Source organism: Triturus cristatus, chromosome 6 (assembly GCF_964204655.1).
Source record: "Triturus cristatus chromosome 6, aTriCri1.1, whole genome shotgun sequence".
NCBI classification, from domain to species: Eukaryota; Metazoa; Chordata; class Amphibia; order Caudata; family Salamandridae; genus Triturus; species Triturus cristatus.
Window position 1 is genome coordinate 1,649,692,672 of NC_140589.1, and position 23,185 is coordinate 1,649,715,856.

Below are 23,185 nucleotides of genomic sequence, written 5' to 3' on the forward strand. Positions count from 1 at the left end.
CTTAATAAAAAAAGAGTGCAGACACTTGACAGAGTTAAGAATGACTTCTGAAGATATTAGAGCCTGTACATAAGAGGACATACTCTGTCAAAACCTAGAGGGAAATCAGAGAATTAAACAGCACAAGTTTAACACATGCTACTCAGGCGCAAACAGAAATATTATAGAGGTAATAATAAAACAGACAGGTTACTAGAATGTAAGCAGAGAGCAGAAGCTATCAGAGGTGAATATGAAGACTGAAAGATGGACAGGGCAACTACACACAGAGGGTAGGCATATAGGCTGAGTATGCGGCAAGTTTTATGAGGACCTATGTAAAGCAGAAAGCATCTTCCCAGAACAGGTGGGGCCTATCTGGAAAGTGTTTCACTAACAGAGATAATTCTTGACCAACATGGCTATTTAGACTGCCCAATCACCATAGAGGTGATCTGTGCCATAACTAACATAAAAACCAGGAAAGCTCAGGACACATGCTGTTTTATTGCTCTTCTTGGAATCCTTTTGTACAAATTTGGCATTTGACCCTGTAAAACTATTTAACTTCTTTGATACAACTCATGTAAGAAGACATGATCATACCAAAACAGTTAAAGACCACTCACTGTGTGAGTCGTATAAATCAATCTTTCTTTTGTACATAGATGCTAAAATCTACACAAGTACACTAACAAACCAACTGAGGCCCATGCTAGCTGGTCAGTGACCCAGATCAGTCTGGCTTCATACCAGGTAGGTGCTTCAGAGAAAAAAACTAGGAGAACCAGACACCTACTAGACAATGCCCATAGAACATGTAAACAGCCACATTTGACACTCCATGACGAGGAGGTATCGGATTGACAGACTCCATAAATGTACTAGTGGCTCTAGGTTCCAGAGGGTTGGATTGGGACACGCTTTAACAACCCGATGGGTTTTGTGATGACCAATGGTTGCCCCTCATCTTCATTCACAATAAAGAGCAGTACAAGAAGCGCCCCCCGCTTTCTACTGTTTGTGTTCCTTGTCAAATACATGGAAGAATAAATTAGCTGCAATGCAGACATTTTGGGCATATTAATACGAAGAGAGGAATGTAAACTAACAATGTATTCCTGTAATCTACTAGTGACAGTTGTGGCCCTAGCTTGTTGTGTACTCACAATCAATGATACACAGAATTACAAAGAGGTGTGGGGCTTCAAAGTCAACTTACAAAGGTCACAAACTATGAATGCTTTGTTCCCCAGAGCAAGCACACCTGCATTTAAGGCACAATGACCATTTCGATTGGCAAACAACTCTTTGGCACATCTGTGCATCCAGATCACCCCCACTACACACCAAACCATTCAGGCAACCTATGATGGCATATTTCGTTGGGAGGCATGCTTTGGGGTGGGGGTGCGCCAGGCTGTGGAATTTGGCAGCAACAAAGATGACGCTAATCCCCAAGGTGCTATATTTAATCAGACAATCACAATGCTGATTCGCACACCATTGCTCAGGGAACTTAAAAAAAAATTGATGACTTTATTTGGGTGGGAGAAAACACCACATCTAACAACCATGGAACCTACTGTGGAACCTAGAAAGGGGAGAGGGGGAGAATACTGGTATCGTCAGTCATGCTTTCTAAAATACTACTCAACTTCATTATATGCTGAAATGGCACTACTTTGAATCTTAGAAGCATTAGTGATTCACTGATGAAATCATAGTGGGAACACAAATATAGAAAGTACCCGGGTTGAATCTGACGAATAAAAGCTGGGACCTCTACTCTTTGGCAGTTATTAGAAAGGCATTAGCAGTACGGGTTACACTAGGTTTGATATTGGGTCTACCATCCCAGCCATCTCCCTTGACGCCAATCAACTACTGGCAACACGGAATGTTGCACCAGAGAAGAAGAACTCTGACACAGATGGCATAAACCATGTGACACACTTGCAACAGAATATAACCTCACAGAATAAAAAATAAATTGCTATATCAGGCTTAGCAATGTTCTCATCCGTTAAACCACTAATTATAAGGCTTTTTACCCAGTTCACAAAATGGATACTGGCCAAAGACAGAGACAAAAAAGTAATCACGGGTCGATGAATATGAAATCCGCAGGGCAGCGGCATTGGGAAAGTGAATTAGGAGAAAATTATCCAAGAGGGAGTGGTAGAAAGTTGTGGACAAGGCTCCTCCTTACCTAGGAATTGGACTGCATGGGAATCTATGCTGAAATTAGTGCTGTATTTGGTACCATATAACGGTGAAGTTCTCCCAGTGGGATAAACAAAGGACAGAAGACTACTGGAGGGGCTGTCATGGAGCAGACCTTAGTGTATATTATGTGGGACGGTCTACATTTACAGGTGCTTTTGTCAGCATTATTAGATGTGAATGAAGACTTGCTTTCTAAGACCTAGATGTTTCCTTAACTCTCTCCTCAGGGGAAAACACAGGTCACTGGCGCTGTGTGCTGCAAGAAAGACAAGAATGGCAAAATGGATTAAAACAGGCAAATCCAATATAAAAGACCGGTATCATCAGCTTTTGCACATCTAGGTGAACAATTGACACTGTTAAAAAAGCCAACTATGTCAATTGAATAAGGTTATGAGAATGACTGGGGCCATTATCTCTCAATTCATTTCAGAAAATTCACTTGCCCAAGAATTTAAGGTTTTTGGGGATACTTTTGCAATACATTTCCTCCAACATATAAACAGCACAAGCGGCGAAAGACAATCATAATGGTATCTCTGTGGATGACGGACAATGGCTGGGGTGAGTTTGGCTTTACAGAATATACAGATTTAAGTTCTTAAAATGCTTTCTGCTGGTCTGTGAATATAGGCAGGATGTACTGCATATCTATATTCTTTAATAACAGCAGGTTGAATAAAACTACATGCAACAATGGAGAATGGAGGCATGAGATTGCCCAAAATACGATGTTACTGGCTAGCATCATAAATTGTGCCCCTCAGGTATATCACACACACAGTCACCTGACTTGTCCAGATGAGTGCAGTTAGAGACGGCCCTCTTGAGGCACAATAACAGCGTGAAAATGCTCCATACAGGTGATCCTGATATCCTGAATAACTCACACCCCATCCTGGCAACCACTGGCATACAGCCCAAAAACTGCTGCAGTTGAGCCCAACTATATACGCACAGGCTCCCCCGTTAATAGGGGGCAAGGAGCCCAACTAGAGAGGGTTTGAGCCCAATAGCATCCGTGAACTCACGGGCCTTAACAAGGACGTGGAGTATAAATCATTTGCAGTTGCTTAAGACCACTATGGCCTGCATACCTGCCAATTTTAGAACTACCAACGCCTATTCAGCAGCCTGACAACTGCTTTGGGTCCTCCTCCATGACTTTGCCCAATGCCCAGCCATCACCAACCAACAATCCAGATGGCCAACCATAGGACTGGTGATGACCAAGATCTGTATCTTGAAACCCTGGTGATCGACCACTTGCCCAACTCCAGACACATGGCTTCAAGAAATGTCTAAGGTGGCTTACCTATGAAAAAATAATAGCCAGGCTGAACTTAGACAAATTTAGGGATGCAAGAAGAGAATTCCTCGAGGACTCATGAATACCTGCTCTCTTCATTGCCTAGCCCCTTGAACTCACACGCCTAGGTTTGGACCCTGTTTGGACAACTTGCAAGCCGGAGTATGGCCTGCAACACTTCATCTTTCCCAACCTTGGCACAACCCTTATCTTACTGGCGTGAGACAGGCTGATTTATCCCTGGGGATCAATGATGGGCACACCCCAAGTGGAAGCCCCTCAACACCATACAGAGATGGGATGGACAAAAGAAGCAAGAGTCCAGGACTCTCCCCCATCTTGTGAAAGTACCCCAGTAACCGATTCCCACGCCTCTCTCCTTCTACCTGAGAACTATCTCTACAGTTATGGCACTCATCCAGTAAGGTAGACTACAAGAGCTGACCATGCCAGAACCACAACAGCAGTTGTGTAGGCAGCAGAAACGACACCGGTTACCACTGTGACTGGTCATCGCTCTGGTCTTCAGATCCTCCCCATTATGCACTGGTTGTAATTGTAAAATTTCTAATATGCCTAATTTCTTGTGGTTACTTTCTACATGTATAATGCATATTTAGCCTGATAAAGAAATGTTAATAAAACAAAACAAAAAGCAGGTTGAATCCCAAAGAAGAATACTTGCAGATATTTGATGCTTAAAAGCAAAACCCACACAAAGCCTCTGTATTTTACTTCGAGCAGGTTGGTGTGGTGACGGCAGCAAATAAATCTGCAGGGGCTACTTTAAAATGGTGAAAAAGGCCTCAACTTACTAAAGCATAACCATGATGCAAAAAGACTGGCTAAGAAAGAATGAAAATACATCAGCTTCTATTGATGAATCCCGTTAGTAACATCAGCTCTTTGCCTTTTGGCGACAAAAGAGATTCTTGGCTTGATAATGCTCTTCATTTTCTCCAAACTAAAATGCTCTTCCACACAAACATTTACATAGAGAATAAGGATCATTGTCTGCCTCTCTGCTGAAGACAAGGAGTCTTTCCAAATAGAGCCAAGTTGCATATGTTCGCAACAATGGATTTTCTAAGACAAAAGAGATATATATATATATATATATTACCTACTGGCGGTCGCCAGTAGGTAGTTATAGTTAGGACCACGTTTCCATAGGAAATCCGCAACATTCTATTTTGAATAACTTTGGCGCCGGTCGACGAATCCTCGCGAATTTTTCAAAATAGGTGGGGCGCTACGCTCCGCTCCTACCCTGAAAGTCTCGGGGGGATTCGTCAAGCGGGGGCTGAGATAAAAGGGGGGTCCCAAAACGCGTTTTTCCCATGCATTTTTCCATAGGACCTTTAGACAGGGCTACAGCCCGAACGGCTGAACAGAATTTAATGAAATTTGGCAGAGAGGTAGTCCCCAGGTCAAGGAAGTGCCTTTTGTAGGTTTGGTGTAAATCTGTTCAGTAGAATCTGAGAAAATAGCCTTTAAATCAATATATATATCTGTGGCAGCTTACCGTGTGCTTACCGTACGCGTACGGTGGCGTGCGCGAGCGCGATTCTGATTGGCTGTTAGATCTTAGTAAACATTCGAATCGGTCGAAACCAGGAAGCTGCGGCCGCCATTTTCTCTCTCGCTTCCTGAGTTGGGCAGCCAAAACGAAACCCAAAAATGTGTAAAGAGGCAGTTTCAGGAGATCCTAACCACCCAGCATTGATACAGGGGTCCCCAAACAACCCCCAAATCAAAAAATTATTTTTTCGGAAAATCGCCGATTACGCTTACCGTACGCGTACGGTAAAAATTTTTTTTTTTTAAAAATATCCAAATTCTCCCCACCCCGTGGGCAAATGGTGCCCGCAGGGCACCATTTGTGCATGGCTTAATTCAGCCACGAAGTTAACAAAGAATACATTTCACAAAGATGCGCAAAATATGTCCCCCATCCCGCTTAACGTGGGCACGCGGTGCGCGCAGCGCACCGCGTGACCACTGTGCGTGCACGGCACTAACTGCGTAAAGTGGGCGCGCGCGGACGGAACGAACTGCGTTAACTGGGCGCGCACGCCACGAATGGCGTAAAGTAACTTAGCATTTAAAAAACCTTGCAAATTCACTGAAAAAACCATAGGTTTCACACATGTTATAGTTAGCTGGACATTTTACTGATAAAAAAACCAATGAAATTCCCCCGTTATAGTTACTGCAGGCAACTATAACTCACGCGACCGCAATCTTCTGCTGATGACATATGTGTCTTTATGAAAAAAAAATATTTGTAATATATGTAAAGCTAAAATTTAATGGAAGAAGACATGGGCAAATAAGTGTCTAAATACAGTATTAGCATCAGCAGAGGATTGCGGTCGCGTGAGTTATAGTTGCCTGCAGTAACTATAACGGGGGAATTTCATTGGTTTTATATCAGTAAAATGTCCAGCTAACTATAACATGTGTGAAACCTATGGTTTTTTCAGTGAATATATATATATATATATATATATATATATATATATATATATATATATATATATATATATACACACATATATACACACACACACACACATACATACACTTTAAACAAGCATTAAAAGCAATAGGTCTCTCCTTTCATTAAGTTAAAACCATTTGCTTTGCTAATGGTATTGTATAGCAAAGTAAATGGTTTTAACTTAATGAAAGGAGAGACCTATTGCATTTTCAATGCATCGGTCTCGCCTTTGGGACCTTTTATGTATTTAGGAATGCAGCATATTAGCCTGGGTGCTGAAACATCTACTGTTCTTTAATATGGAGGGAAAGTAAGCACCAAACTGCGTGACACGCCAGGTATGGGAAAACATGGAGAGAAATATTGCCTTTTAGCGGGAAATGGTATAGTCCAAAGCTGTGTTTGAATACTAGATTTGAAGACAATTTCTATGGACCAATGTCTGTGTGGGCAGGAGGACATGGAGGAGGTAGGTAGTATGGGTGGCAGGCAGTGCGTGGAAAGCTGGACACAGGAGACCTTAATAGCACTTACCATGAATTAATGTACCTCACAACAGGATCCTAGTAATTGGGTATTTGTTGTCAGTTCAGTGCTGAAGAATCATGTGCCTCTACTTGCGACCTACTGTAAAGTCGCAACCTTAAACATTTCTCTGGAAGCCTTGAGACGGGAAAGCAAATTCAAACTTGATTTGCCATCTTATAAAAAAAGTAAAATGAAAAGAATGAAAAAGAGAGGAATGAGATTGATGGTAGTCCTTAAAACGCTCATCCAGTGATGAAAAAGAACAGCTCTTTACCCATCTTCACATGACTTAGAGTAAGAGATCTAGAATGCTGCTTTGTTTGACGACATCTTCTGGGGCATTGAGATAGTACCAGTTCTCTACCACACCCCTGGAACCCATTAGCTGGAAACAGTGAGAGGCAAAACAGCTCCCTAAGATATGTTCTGGATGGGCACGACTAATGGTGTTAGGCAACAGCAGAAGACCAAATTATGTGGCAAAGTCGACCAAATTATGCTCCAAGGGCAAAGCATGCAGCCCCTCTGTCCACTGACATGACCTTCCCATCAATAGAACAATCCTTAGGGTGCAGTTGGAGGGGAGATGACATCCAAGCATAATGGGGAAAATATTCCACATTAAATAATAAAAAGTAAACATGCACTGATTTAGCTCACAGGTCTCCCTTGGTACAGGTGTGTGTCTTTTTTGTTGCAATGGCTGCACACTTCTGCGGGGATGTGTAGGTTGCACAAACATATCTCAATTAAAGCCATATGCACCCAGAATATAAACACAGCCACATAACCGACCGAGATCTCACATTAAGCACTTTCATACGTTAGAGAACGCATGCCCATATGCAGACCAGTAGTTGTTAAAGGAATTCACAGGTGGGTGGGTGTGCAGTGGATGAATCTTTGTTGGTTGTGGGTGCAGAGCATGTGTGGGTGCACAGGTGGATGGATACCAACATGGGTGTGGGTTGATGAATGTATGGGTGGATGGATACACAGCTGTGGGTGGTTAGGTGAACATTTGCCCTTCCTCCTGTATTGTTTATATAATATTACTATTGATGGTCAAGTTTGCACCAACTTATAACTTTCGCAAACTTAATGGCAAACTTTTGCTTTGGCTTTTAAAGCGCATGCGCCACCATGGTGCCTGTGCAGTTTAGCTAGCAGAGCCTGACAATCACTTTTATAAGGTGATGATCAAATGTGCAATAAAAACAGGAACGGGGTATGTGCACTGCACAGTCAGATGTCGTTTTTTACCTTCAAAACTCTTGACGAAAAAGTCACCCACCTAAGAAGAGGCACCTAATAACGTAACGGAACATCGGAGCAGTTTCCTTCATGTTATTCGTGGAGAAAGAAAACTGTAGTCCCCTTTGACGTGATGCACACACCATGGTTAAGATGAAACATGATTACCACGAGTCATGTAACGGGGAAGCAGGGGGCAGAGAGGGAGGGGGTGAGTTGGTTTCCTAGGTAATTAAACACACGCTTCCCTCAATGACCAGTGACAAACGAGCGGAGAGCAGTCGCGGGGTTTCCCGGCACTCGGTGACCGGTCCTCTTAGGTTTCAACACCCAGATGCCCTGGGCTCGGGTCAGCAGCGGCACCAGCTGCCAGAGTCCACCGGCCGGGAGCTATTAATTACTCTTCAGAGCTATTTTTAATCCCCGCCGCTATATGCCTCCTCACTGCTCTGATTAATAGGTGCGGACATAGAGCCTAACTGGGTAATGGACAAGGCAGTAGGCGCAGTAGCACCGGTGCCTAGACTTTCACTCGAGCGTTTTCGTTTTTCAATTCCTTGCGTGTGCTTCAATTAGCAAACGTTGGCTATTTAATTGGTTCATGTGAACAAAGTATGCCAAAAAACATACAACTCCAATAATCAATGAAAACATAAAAAGCCTGCTGATAACACACTTCCAAAAACCAAGGCTGGCTAAATAAATTAAGTGATTTGCCTTGAATCACAGGATGTTGAGCCTTCCGTAACTGTTGCAGTAGAGAGCAGACCCTTGCCAGGAGGTGCCCCCCGCCCTCTGTAAACAGAGGGCGGGGGGCACCCCCGTATACATGGCGCTCTTCCACAGCTGCTGCTTGTGCGGTACAATAATGATTGGAGGATCTTAAAATCGCGTGCCACAGATTCCTACAAAAGAAACCTAAAATATGTATAGTGCCGACATAGAGGCTAACAAAAGTGCAGTAGGCACAGTAGCACCGGTGCCCAGACTTTCCCTCAAGGGTTGTCGTTTGCCAATTCCTTGAGGGGGGGGTCCAGCAGGTAGGCCAGCGCCTTGCCCAGCTTCATGTAGCTGAAGTGCTCGTCGAAGCCCACCACCACGGCTCTCACATCGGGGTCGCGGCTGACCCCAGCCCAGTCGCCCATACCGCCGCTGACAGGGTCTGGTCCAGGCCCCAGGTAGGGGATGCCCTGGGCACAGTGGTCGAAGTGGGCCGGATCGGCAGGGCACGGCGTGCCCCTACTTATTTAATTTCTTCCCCTACTTTTTTATTATTAAAATGCGTCCCAGGACGCAAGAATTCGCCAGCGCCTATAAATAAAGCACGGCGTTCCTGGGGTTTGTGACTGGCGGGACGGCAGAGAAGTAACCGTACTATGTCTTTTCCTTCTAGCCCAGAGAAGAAAAAGACAGTGTCCACTTCTGCTCTGCCACTTCAGTTGACCCCCCCCCCCCCACTCTTGCTTTCTTCCCTCTCTTTCTGTCTAGCAGTCCTTCTCTTACTGAAAACCGTGACTTCAAGACGGGGTTCTCACTCTCTTTTCTCTCCTTTCTTTTATTTGCTGGAAATGGATTAAAAAAGGAAAACAGCTGGGAATGTCGTATTTTTCCGACATTTAAATTCCAAAGTGCAGCATCAAGAATAAAAGGTTAAAAATATGAAAAATAACTAAATAAAGTAAGATAGAATGGGAGCAAACTGGCCAGATTGATTTTATTCACACCCAAACACATTAGCGCCACTTTTACAGAGTTTGCCAGTGAAGCACTATTTAGGTTTACTTGTCTTTGTTTTCCCTGGGCTTGCAACTAGTGCACCAACCCTGGAGGTACTACAATGTGTGGATTGGAAAATAAAATGTGTACTGCAGCTCTGCGTCCAGGGAAGTGGTCTTTTTACCATACTGCTTACGTTTTGAAAGGATATAAGCAATGGACATTGAAATGGGTCCATTCAGGGCCCGGTTGTCATGTCCTTAACTTTTCAGGCAAAAGCACTCCCTGATTTCTGAATAGTGAGTGTAAAAGCGTTAAGGTAACCATGTTGTTCCTGCTTACATTTCACATGGTTTGCTAAATTTTGCATTCCCTATGAGTGTTTGCTTTTACCATGATGTTTTTACTTTTTTTTGTAGGCCGCATATTGCTCTTGTCTAGTAGCCGCATCCAGGTGTTTATAGCCGGCAACAATTGGGTTGTAGTTCAAGGCAGTGTGAGTTTTCCTCAGTGGGGCAGTATGGTGTTCAGTGGGGGAGAGGATGTGGCACTATGGCCAGAGCTGCTGAATTTGGAACTGGGGAACCAGGTTCAACCTTAATAACCAGTCCACCAGACCACTCTCCTGAGAGAGCACAATCCCATGCTAGACCTTAGAAGGCTTCGCAAGACCTTAGAAGCCCTGGTGTCTTAGCACCAGCAGGTGGACCCTAGCAGGACAAGTGTAGGTTAACCTTCAAGGCTTGTCCACCACAAGCTATACTGAAGTTCACCTCCAGTCTTGCGGGCAGGCCTATGAAGCAGCACACCCTAGAACAACAGTGACCCTGTCACTGAGGTCACAGGACCCTTGAGAAGGGCCAGCTCTAGGGCGGTGCAACCGGTGTGACCGCACCAGGTGCTGACTTTGGGTGGAGGAATTATGTTTGCTAGTATATTACGGTTTCAAAGCACTTGCTGCCTCCTTCTTGGCCTCCAGCAATTTTCGGCAACAATAAAAATGTCATGATGACTGTGGTGATTAATGTTCTTCCTAGAATTTTGTTTAGTGGAAGTTTTGACTCCTGGAAAGGTAGCTGAGAGGGTTAATGTGCCTGCTGCAAAGAACATGTACCATGCAGATCACAAAGTGCACATAATGTAAATGGGTCAGTGGGCTACTGCTTTTATCAGAGAGATCCATTTGTTACTTGCAGTTTATACATTAAAATCCTAACATAGAACAGTGAGCTATTAACTGTCAGCTAAGAGCTGCATACAAACTGCAAGGTATAAATTAGAGCGTTATGTTTTTCCCCCCAGTCTTTGATTATCCTAATGTTGCAAAAAGTGTTCTTTTGGACAGAAATACATTCTGATTATTAAAGAGAACCCCCCCAACCATGGTATTACGTTTTAAATTCTGAGTTTGTGTTTCTCCAGACCAATCACTATTAAACTATACGGCCTACTAGTATGGTTGTCATGTGACTCCTACACCTTTTAGTCTTTAGAATTGTGTAACATTTTCTATACAGTGATTTGCACACATATTGATTGTCTATGTGTAATGTGTGTGATGCAAAGTGCTCCGACACCCTACAATGGTATGAGTGAGAGAGAATGTGGTTATGGAGACTTGAGGGGCACTTTTACATGGTAGTAGTGAGGGAATCCATGGCAGAGGTGGTCATTGGGGGGCACTAACAAACATTAATGCACAGGGCACCACAGGTGCTAAGGCTGGCCCTGCCCCTGAGGCCATAGGTATCTCCATTGGCTTTGTTTCAGCAGTAGTAGCTGCAACTCACCAGGGATTGGCAATGCAGGATATGCACGCACACCAAACCAAGGGCCATATGTACCAAAAAAGAGTTTTGTGATTCTCAAATTGAGATTTTTAGCGAATCGCAATTAGAGAATTGTAAAATGCAATGTATGTAGAATTTGCAAAACATTTTGCGAATCCTACATATTCCTTATTTGCGAATCGCAAATTGAGATTCACAAATAAGGAATACCTTCCCATTCATTCCTATGGGCTAGGAGGCCCATAGGAATGAAGGGGAAGACATTCTCAATTTGAGATTACCAATTAGAGAATCGCAAATTGAGAATGCAATTTCAAGGTTGCAAGGGTGCAAGGGTGCCAAAAGGACACCCTGTTGCACCCCTAAAATATGCATGTGTGCACATTGTGTGCACATACATGCCCTAAGGGCATGCATGTGTGACATATGGCAATTTTAAAAATCAAAAAAGTGCTTTTTTTCAAGAAAATCGCAAATTACCACCAACTTTAAGTTGGTGGTAATTTGCAATTCCTTAAGGCCAAATAGCAAATTTCTGGTGCTTCCAGAATTGCATTTAATGAATCGCAATTTGTAATTCCTTTATTGCATTTGCAAAATAGAGAATCGCAAATTTGGCAATTCTCTATTTTGCGATGAACTTTTGGGATGATACATCCCAAAAGGCTTTTTCCAATTTGCAAACGGGCCGATTCTGAGAATCTGCCCGTTTGCAAACGGGAAAAAGGCTTGATACATATGGCCCTTAGTTTGCAAACTTCACAGTCTCTCTGCTTCATTCACAAGCACTTTTAACATGTGCTGCCTGCTGTGGGGCCACTGGAATCAATTATGCAGCAAAGGAGGACAAAATTATGCCGCAGTGTTGACTAAATTAGACATTTAAAAAAAGGCTGCAGCGTAATGCAGTACATTTTCTTATATTTTATTATTTTGAAATTTGTACACATGCTAACAGTCCCTAGAAAGTTTTTGCCTTATTTGTACCAGTGTAACATACACATGCAGCAGTGAAAAAGGTGATCAGTCAACCTTTGCAAGGTGCCCTCCACTTTGCGGCAACACGTTACTTTTTTCATTAACTTTTGATACGTTTGAGCTACAAACAATTTATTAGTTTAAATGGTCAGATCATGTAGCAGAACTTGCATTATGAGGAAAATATGGCAGAGCCATAATTATATAGAGAACATTTGCAAACTAGGATATTTTGCCATTCATGTTTTAACTGCTGTTGTGGACAAAGGGAGAAGTGCTGAAGGCAGAAACTCCATGGCTAGGAGACAAACGGCTTGTGCTTCCACATTTTACCTTATTTGGGACATTTGGGGATTAGAAGCATATCCCATTTTGTGAATGTATTTTAATGTCAATAACTCATTATAACCTTATCATGTGTATTCATTGGTTGATTTAACTGGGCAGTGAAATGCCAAATACTAAAAATTGGGATGTTTGCGAATTCTGGCCACGCCTCTGGCTTGGCCCAGTGATCCAATCCTTGGGTTTTTCCCGCCCTCCGATTCTCCGCCCACAGTTCCCCTACTTTTTTCCCCCCACTTCGACCACTGCCTGGGCATCACACTCCTGACTGAGTGCTTTGCCGCCGATCAGGTACACCTTGCCGTCCAGCTTGGCGATTTTGCGCAGGTAGACAGCGGTGCAGAAGGCGGTGCCAAAGACCTCTTCCTTGCGGACGCTGAAGCCCATCCTGGCCAGCTTCTCGGCGTACATCTGCCGGCTCTTGGTGCTGTTCGTGATGAAGACCTGCTTGCTTGCCCTCTTCAGGCCATTGATGACCTCTAGGGCCCTCGGGACCACCTGGTCCCCTTGCCAGATGACCCAGTCGAAGTCAAACAGCACTGTGTCCAAGGTGTCCGACAGGAGGTTTTTGGCCTCCACCCCTGCCAGTTGCAGGCACTTGGAAGAGGACATGCTCGGGGTGTCGGGACAACTGTACTAAGTTCGTATTGTAGCGCTCCAAAACAGCATTTAAACAGTTTCTGGGCAATGGTAAGTTTGGTAGCAAAGGGGGCGGATGTACAAGAAAATAAAGGTGATTTGACCAGGATCACGGAACTTGGTCTAATGAGGTAGCCAAGATTAGAACTCGAGCTTTTTGATTCCTCAGAGCCTTTACCCGTTTTACTATGGAAAATGTATCAACCGCACCCCGCAAGCAAGAGCACGTGCCCCTCTCTACCAAAACGTTAAGTTGAAACCTGTCTTAAGTTTCACCCAAAAAAGTAAATATGTCATAAATGGGAAACAGTCCCTACTACCCTCCTTGTGCTGGCACTGCCACACACCCCCCAATCCAGATTATGGATGACAGGCGCTTCTTCGACAGCGACAGTTTTGTGCAACCTAGCCCGCTGTGAAAGCCTCCTGTGATTGGTTGGTTGGCCAAGATGAAGGTCGCGATTGGCGATGACTGCCTGCAAGCAGGTTCACTAGCAACCGGCTTGCTGACCTTTTCGGATTTCATTGTCAAAGCAAGAAGTGAACTTTGCTGCTTAAAGTGCCAGCGCAGCATTTCACAACCCCTGCAGATGTACCGGGCAGCTGGAGCTGCACAGACCGCAGAGATAGAGTAGTGATGTGGCAGCAAGTTTTACAGGCTCATGAGTGAACAGCCCAGGCTTCACTTTGCATTGTGGGACTTGTAGTCCTGACTATCCCAATAGAAAGTCAGGACGACAAATCCTAGAATACGAAGCAAAAGCCCGGACTGGATAAGCTGCTCACGCATGGTTGGGTCACGGAAAACGAAGTTCAGAAGGCGGAATCTCTGGAATTACGTTCCGGTGCATTTTAGAGCGAGACTGCTGTTACCTTACACTTAAAGTCAATCGCTTGATAGCAACTGTAATAACTTGGGAGGTGTGGTCCCAAAGATCACATCAAAAGATATCTGCGACGTGGCGCCCATGTCAGGTGTGTCACATCCAGTCAGTCGTGGGTTTTTGGCACATTCCGAGTGGAGATTTTTTTAGCCCAAACTTGCAGTGTAAAGAACATCAAGAATCCAGCTTTCTTTGGGCTAAAAAGTCAGAACTGCATTTATGAAAACAGTAAACGCGTTCTCCCACCTACATCCACCCCTCGGTTTCTTTATATATTTCTTAACTTTAACACTGAGCGCGGTGTCCTTGAAGCTGGCGCTGCACTCAGTGCTAAAGTTAATATATGAATAAATAAACCTAGCGCGGTGTCCGTGAAGTGGCGCAGCGCTCAGTTTTAAAGTTAAAAAAAAAAAAACACAAACAAACAGAGCGCGGTGTCCCTGAAGTGGATGCCGCGAAAATGTAACAATAACTGCGCTTGGGCAACTGAAGCCGCCCGCGATAAACGCATGCGATGGCTTGGGGGGAAAAAAAAGTGCAGCAAGATAATAATAAACCTACTGTGTCACACCGATGGTAAGAGATCCAATCCCGCTAGGCGGGGCCAAAAGGGGACAGGGTGGCAACCAGGAGGGATTGAAATGCCTCTGGTGCAATCATTGCACTGCCTTTGGCATAATTCGTGACGCCAAAACACGAGCACAAATCAAAACTGCAGGCGGAGCGGAGACAGGGTTTTGGAATCCATATGGATTCCAAGAAGCCCTCGCATAGCGAGAGCAGCGCATGCGCTGCTTTCCCCAGGCCGAGACCTAAAAAAGTCACTATGTTAAAGAAAATGGCGCCATGTTTTTTTTGTCGTTGCATTCTATGAAACCCTTTCAATGGGGGACATAATGACTAATAACAATCAGGGACCTGCCTGGTGCTCAAAGTTTCCAGTGAATAAAAACTTTACTAGAGCGAAAACTTAAGTGAAACAAAATCACGACAGTGAAAGATGACCAAACTTGCATTCTGTTATATAGCCTTATAGCCCGCCGTAGCGGGCTATACTGGCTATTAAAGGCCCGCTGCATCGTTAAAGGCCCGAGCCGAAGGCGAGGGACTTTAACAAAGCAGCGGGACTTTAATAGCCAGTATAGCCCTGCTATGAATGGCTATAAGGCTATTAGAACATTCTGCCACTAGAGGGCAGAATGTTCTAACAAATAAAACAAAGCCTTCAGGGAGCGCAAGGGGATTCAAATACCATCAGGCTCCCTGAAGCTTTTGTTCACAACCAGAGCTGTGAACAAAGAAGCATTGGAATGTTGGAGCTCCGGGCTTATACCAGCCATTATATGCCCGGAGCACTCCATTGTTTTCAATGGAGCTTCCAACATTCCAATGTTTTAATAGATCTTAATTCTCCTACTTTTGTTCCGCTTCTAGCACCAAGTCTTATTAAAGCTATAGCATTTTTCTGCTCCTGATGTGTGTTCTGAATCGGAGTCAGTACTGTTTATGTTCATGGTTTCTTCAGGCTTGCTCTTTCCCAGCAGTGCTTTGGTTTTGTTCCAAGTGTTATCAATGAACTGGCCCACTCCAGATATGCGGAGCTTCAAATAGAGATCCCCATTGTGTTCTCATTAGATTCCTGATCTTCTCCCCTTTCAGTTAATATACAGGGGCACAATGGCCTTCATATTTCGTTACAATTTTGTAGCCTTTCACATGAGTACTTGTGGAGAAATTATGGGATACAGAGATCCTTGACCCGGCTATTTCGCTTCTTCTTAAAAAACAGTAGACCAAAATGAGATTTTGTAAACTTGCCGGCTGACAGACTGCTTCCCAGATATCAAAATAAGATAAGTCTTGGACTCTTTTCTAGGTCTGGCATTAGCAGAGAGGTTTTGACAATATCAAAATTACACATTTAATGTACTTACTTTTAAGGGCTTACAAATCCTCTGCATTAATTGGTGTGTATTATTCGCATTTGTTTTCCACCCACTAGAGCATATATCATGGGGCAAAATATCAGCCCACTTCAGCGATTCGCTAACTTCACTGTGACTGCCCTTTCACAAGGTGCATATCCTCAGACAAAGTTGTTCTCCTTCAGTACCAGTGGCCACTTTAACAATGTGTGCTTTTTGAGACCAAAACAAATATTTTTGGATGTTTTCCTTTTCTTTTTATATTGAAGAGTGCCTGGCAGATTCCACAACAATATTTGATGAAACCCATGTGTCGTGTCGCCATGCCTGATTCTGTCCGCGACTTCAGAGTCAGGCATGGCAAAACGCGGAAGGGAGTGGCGAGGCGCAGGGAGGAAAGAATAAAGACGTGCAAATCCCAATTCGTGTCCGCGTCTCATTACAAGCATGGGACACGAAACCTGGCGACGAGGGTGAGATAAGAGAATACCCCAACTCGGAGAAGAAAAGAAACGCTGCCCGAGAGATGTTGCAGCCACCAAAATAGAAGCACCACATCAGAGTGAGCGAGTGCGCAGTGATACAGCTCACATTCCAGCTCAAGAGGAGGGCACCCTGTGGAACAAACCTCCAGAGCCCTAACTGCATAAACGGTACCTAATTTGGGATAAGAATATTAATTTCGCATCAAAAAACATCGGCATGCAGAGAGGTCGCATTCGGCGGCAATTTTGAGGTTAGGCACATCTCAAAGGAAAATTATTGCCACCAGCCCAGCGGCCATTTTAAGGTCAGGCAATGAACAGACGACACCCCTGGGCCCACCAAAAATATAGTTTAAAGCGCAGTGAAGCCAACAGAACTTCATCATGACCACCCAGCCCGATTCCTCATGAGATGCACTGCCAGGTCCAGCTAAAGCAATGCCACGCGGACCTATATTAATGGGGGTATCATTCCTGCATCCCCCCCGAACCTTTGATGCCGACCTCTGGAAACAGCATGGGTCCTAAGTGGTTAGAAGATTTCATGAAGGGCTCACAGGTCAGTAACTATGACCATCAACTCATAGCACTGCGGAAGCTGGTGGGCAACGACATCGGACAAATTATCAAAAAATTACCTCCAGCAAATGCCTCGTCATACACGGATGTGAGAGAAGCCTTAAACAGGAAACTCCTCCACAAGCGCAATTTGGACTACGAACGCTACACGTTCAACCTTTCGTCTCAAGAACGAGACTGGTCCATGAGTGACTTAATCTCTTGACTAAAGCGTATAGCACGACATTGCGAATTTGATCATTTCAACACCGAAGATGCACTTAGTCTAGGAATCATTGAGGGGTGCCAATCAGAATCACTACGATGTCAGCTGTTAAAGAAACATTACTCACTCGACGACATCGAGGAACTCACAAGGATAAACGATCAAGCTGAGGAGCACGCAAAAAAGATGGAAGCTAGCAAGACAGAAAAACGAGAATAAGCTTTCCGAATACAATCTCAAACAGAAGTGAGACGTCGGCCGGATCATCGGAGACCTGTAAAATCCACAAGTTCGCCCCGTGGTGGGACCAGAAGCGGCAACACCCAGAAACAACCGCCACAATGCTATCGTTGTGGTTCAGACTACCATCACACAGGCTCCTGCCCAGCCATGGAACAACAATGTCACCAATGCGGAAGGGACAATCACTTTGAAGCGATGTGTCAAACTCGCCGTAAAGAAGCAGGAGCGACCAAGCGAAGTACTGGACCATGTCACCATGTGAGAGCAGTACAAGGAAGAAGGGACCACTCGACGAGCTCGTCAAGATCCAGCACCCAATCACAAACTTCATATCGATCACGACGATCAAGATCAAGAGAATTGTCCGCCCTCACTCCCATATCACAAGACAGTGACGAATATGTGTGCATGGTGGAGGACCCGGGCCGGTTAAAGAAATATCCCCGGTTATACATTTAAATGGGAAGTCATTCCGCCAAATTTGTTCTAGACACAGGAGCATCGCTCAACTACATCTGCACAACTGAAAACGAGAGGATGTGTCTGAAGCCGAAGCTAGAACAAGCCGCAGTGTGCGTCTACACATGGATGTCCAAGGAGCCACTGCCATGCTTAGGACGATTCTCCACATCATTAACTTACAAGGACAGAACAATACAGGCTCAAATTCATGTAATAGAAGGCCCTGAAGCTGCCGATTGCCTCCTCAGTTTACCTACAATGGAACGTCTGAAACTTGTACAGATTTTATTCAAAGTTGACGACTGGCCCGCCATAATAAACAAGTTCCCGAAACTATTCTCTGACCTAAGAAAACGAGCCCATGTCAAAGTTAAACTACATATCAATGAACAACTCAAGCCCATGGCTCAGCATCACAGGAAAGTACAGTGTCATCTGCAACAAGCAGTTGATAATGAACTCCAAGACTTGCTGAGGGCGGATATCATAGAAAGGTCAACCGGACCTACTCCCTGGGTGTCTCCAGTGGTAGTTGTACCCAAACGAGGACAAGAGAACAAAGTAAGCTTGTGTGTGGACATGCAGGCCCCGAATACAGCCATCGAATGAGAGAGACATCCAGGACCTCACATAAGTAACATGATCACTCGTTTGAATGGAGCGACAGTCTTCTCGAAATTGGATCTCAATAAAGGATATCATCTTCTCGAACTCCATGAGAAATCCAGATACATCACGACGTTTACCACACACCAAGGGCTCTTCAGATACAAGCGCCTCAATTTGGTATCTCTTCAGCGGCGGCGATCTTTTAAGAGGCAGTCCGGCGAGTAATCCATCACATCCCAAACTCATTCAACTACATCGACGACATCCTTGTATTTACTGCAAAACACGAGGAGGATGACAAAGCCCTGGATCACGTGTGCCATGCTCTTCTCAATGCCAATTTCACACTCAACCGAGACAAATGTGAATTCCACAAGTCGAATCTCAAGTTCTATGGTCACATCTTCTCCGAAGACGGCATGAGACCGGATCATGAAAGTCTCCGCCTTGGCTGACACTCCACAACCCCATGACGTCAGCGACATTCGATCCTTCTTGGGCATGGACAGTTATTGTGCCCGATATATCAAGGACTATGCAACCATCGGCTACCCGATGGGAGAACTCACAAGACAAGGCCACAGTTTCCACTGGTCCAATGCATGCGAGCATGCTTTCAACAAGATCAAAAAGGCTGTGAGCTCTGCAGTCTACTTGGCATCGTTCAACCCAAGATAAAAGACCGAGATTACAGTTGATGCCAGCCCAGTCAGACTTGGTGCCATTCTAGCTCAGTATGATGACGAAAGAGGTCAGCGACACATTGTGGCATACGCCAGCCGCAGCCTAAGCGATACGGAGAAAGCATACTCACAACCTTTAAAGGAAAGCCTGGCGGTTGTGTGTGCATGCAAGCACTTCCATCTATTCGTATATGGGGAACACTTCACGCTCATCACTGACCATCAGGCCCTAAATCACCATATTCGGTAACCCTTGTGCGAAGATGCCTCCACGAATCGAGAGGTGGGGGATCCTCCTGCAAGACTATACGTACACCATCATTCACAAACCGGGGAAGGCAGAAAACCCGGCAGACTACATAGCACGCCATTCCCAAGCGCTGAGGCAGACACGTGACTCGCTAGCTGAAGAATACCTTCACTTTGGTCATTGATCAAGCGTGTCCACCTGCAGTCCAATTGGAAGCCATCATAGAGGCCACCGCCAAGGACGCCACGTTTCAAGACTTCATGCAACGCATCGCACAGATTCCTGGAGACATCTGGACGATCCACGCACCACTGCCGTCATCAATGTGCAAGAATTCATCTTTCAGACACGTCAAGGATGATCCCACGATCAGTGCAGATGGGCTACTGTTGAGAGACAGAAGGATCGTAATCCCTCACCAACTACGACAAGTACAAACTGTCAATTTAGCACACGAAGGTCACAGAGGTGTAGTGGCCACGAAGAAAGCACTGCGAGAGAGAGTATGGTTCCCATCCCTTGACCAGATGGTAGAAGCCACACTTCAAGATTGCCCACAATGTCAACTGGTAGGGCGAGAAGAACCGCACACCCCACTGCAGATGTTTGATCTTCCAGACAGTGTATGGCAGCAAGTGGCTGTCGATTTCTTTGGCCGGCTGAAATCTGGAAAATATATCATTGTCATCATGGACGAATACTCCCGATTTCCTATCGCACACCAGATTTCATCCACCAATGCATCTGCTGTCATACCCATCATCGAGGAAGCATTCACAGCATGGGGAATCCCCTTGGAGGTGAAGACAGAAAATGGGACACCCTTCAACGGGCATGAATTCACAGAATTCGCCAACCACTTGAAATTCAAACACCGGAAAATCACTTCCTTGTGGCCCCAAGCCAATGGGATGGAGGAGCGCTTCATGGCCATCCTAAAGAAAACGATACAACAATCTGAACTGACCCAACGTGACATCCAACTAGCACTCAAAAAAGTATTGAGAGCCTATATGACCACACCACACAGCACTACCAACAGATGTCCTGCAACCCTAATGTTCGGAAGAACCCCGCACACCAGGATACCGACCTCGGATGCCGTCACACAGTCCAAACTCCCGACCTCGGACCACGAGACACTGGTGAATCTCGACAACAAAGAAAGCAAAAATGAAGGAATATGCTGATAACCGTTGACATGCCAAAGTGTCCGACATCCAAGAAGGAGACTGGGTACTGGTGAGACAAGAGTGGAAAACCAAAGCGGATAGTCGCTATAATGCCCACCCGCTCCAAGTAATGAAGAAAAAGGGGACTATGATCATAGCGGTCTCCGGAACCAAGAAAAATGTGTCGCACTTCAAGAAGTGCAATCCAGCAGCATACGCTCGAGAAGACAAAGCTGGCTGGGACACATCGAGCACAGAAAATCAAGAAGAACATTCTTGTGTGACTGACAGGAACGGGGAGGGGGAGAGAGAGAGAGAAAGAGAGAGAGATTTAATAAACACAAAAGGTCACGGTCAATGCCAGACCAAATTACTTTCCCTCCAACCACTTTTTTCCAAACTCGGGAAGAACGTTTATGTCTGCCATTGTCAGAAGTACAGTTCCAACATATCTCAGTATGGGAAAAGATTAGAGAAGAGTTGTTGAAAACCCTCAAAACATGCAACTGAGTAGGTTTGCACAGACTCAACAGGGCATTTTAACCCTGGAACTACTGCTTACCAGTACCTCCAGCCCCAGCATGTAGATCTGTGGAAACATAAGGGGACTGCAAGTATTGTGTTGTATTGTAATTGCATTTATATAGTGATAACTACCCCAGGTGAGGTAGTAGTGTATTCAAACACTACTATGGTATGAGCCCTGGCATAATCAGAGAGACTATATCAGAGCTCTTATAGAATGAGATTGCTGCCATAATTTGTTGCACTACATGGAACCAAAGGGGCAAGTGGATTTTGATACAAGACAAGTAGATTTATGAAGCAACCTGCCGCCTGGACAAGTAGATATTTTATTAAATTCCACACCCCTGTTAATACAGAATTTTTTTGCCCGCTCCACTTTATCCTTTACATGAACATCTTTCAGAGATAAACAGATTTATTTAATTTATCAGCGTGCAGCTAAGTTCATGGAACGGTTCGCTAAATTAAGTGCCTAAAGAAAGGCTTCAACTGCAGGATGTTTTCCTTTGCGTTCAAAGATCACTAAAGGAAAGTGTTTCTCTCTCACTGGGTCTTCTAAACTGTCACCAAGGCCTGAGAGCCTGTAAGGAAGCCGACGCTGCATCAATGTTCTCATAAGTTTAGTTATAAATACTACAATCTCCCCATTGTGTTGTCAAGGTCAGTGAGTAATGATTTGTTTAAATGTAACCAGATATTGTGAGAAAGGAAGAAAAGCAGTCAACTCTTAATGATAAATGACAAACTGTCTGAAATCTTCCTGCCACAGCTGCCTTTCTCAAGCACCTTTCTGTTTTATGATAATTTTTTGTTTTGTTTTTCACCATTTCCTGTGTGACTATAAATGTATATAAACTGATTAATTTGTTAGCAGAAGCAGACTCTGGCCAATGTTCAGACTACCATGCTGAAGCAGAAGCAGAATAAATGATATTCAAGATTCTCCATGACTTACTCCTCCATTACTGAAAGATTTCTTGATTTCAGCTTTAAAACATTTTTCAGCTAATTTAAGTTGGAAAACTAATTTGGATAGCTTGGAATCCCGTGGATTAGGAGCAGGGCTATGTAAATTTAGGAATCTTGCCTCAGTCTTGACAGCATTTAAAGCAATGGTACAAACCAAATTGCTGGACGGAACAGAGGTTTTTAATATGAGTAGGTCATGGGGCTGGGATGGAATTGGCGACTAACACCTGAAATCGCTCCTTTAATTTGCCAAAATCTTCAACAGCACAGGTAAAAAGGCTAGAAACAAACTCTGCATCGTGGGAGTTAACATCGATGAGGCAACCCTATGGTTTTATTACACATTACTAATTTAGGGGGGTGGAAGATAAAATTGCCTCCTACTTTCAAAAGTGTTGAGCAGGGTTCGAATAGATTCCATAACTGACAGAGCAATTGAAGAAGATAGCACAGCAACTCTCTCTAAACTTTCACATTTTAACATCCCAATAAAGATATCTAAATTAAAAAATAAATAAGGAAAGGAATGGCTTACAAATAACAGGACATTAGTTATTTATTGCTGAAGAAGTCTAAAATATCCCGGTTTGATTTTCTGGAGAAGTGATGTTGTTTTTCTTTATATTTCGGCCTTGCCACACCCAGAAATGAGAAATGGTATTTAAAAATGTAGAATGGTTTTAAATTCCTTTTATGATCGACCAGAGATGGTTAAGAGCTTATGAGGGATGACCTATTTAAGACCAACCCGGAAGCCAAGAAAGGAGGAGGTTGGCTAAAAATCAGCCCTGGCTTCCATAAATGATTCAAGTGCAAGGCATGTAGGTATGGTAAAAATGAACAACAGGTAATCTCCCCTTTACTTAGTAGCCCGTGGAAGATAAGGAATCCACTAAACTGCAAAAGTGATTATGTTGTCTA

The 23,185-nt window shown here is 44.3% G+C and overlaps 1 protein-coding gene and 1 pseudogene across 3 annotated transcripts in view; both read right to left on the bottom strand.

Moving 5' to 3' along the window:
- MTA3 (metastasis associated 1 family member 3) overlaps positions 1–23,185 on the bottom strand; it is a 988,675-nt gene that overhangs the window by 928,708 nt on the left and 36,782 nt on the right. The window lies entirely within an intron of this gene.
- On the bottom strand, positions 8,798–13,243 carry LOC146821762 (phosphoglycolate phosphatase pseudogene; annotated as a pseudogene).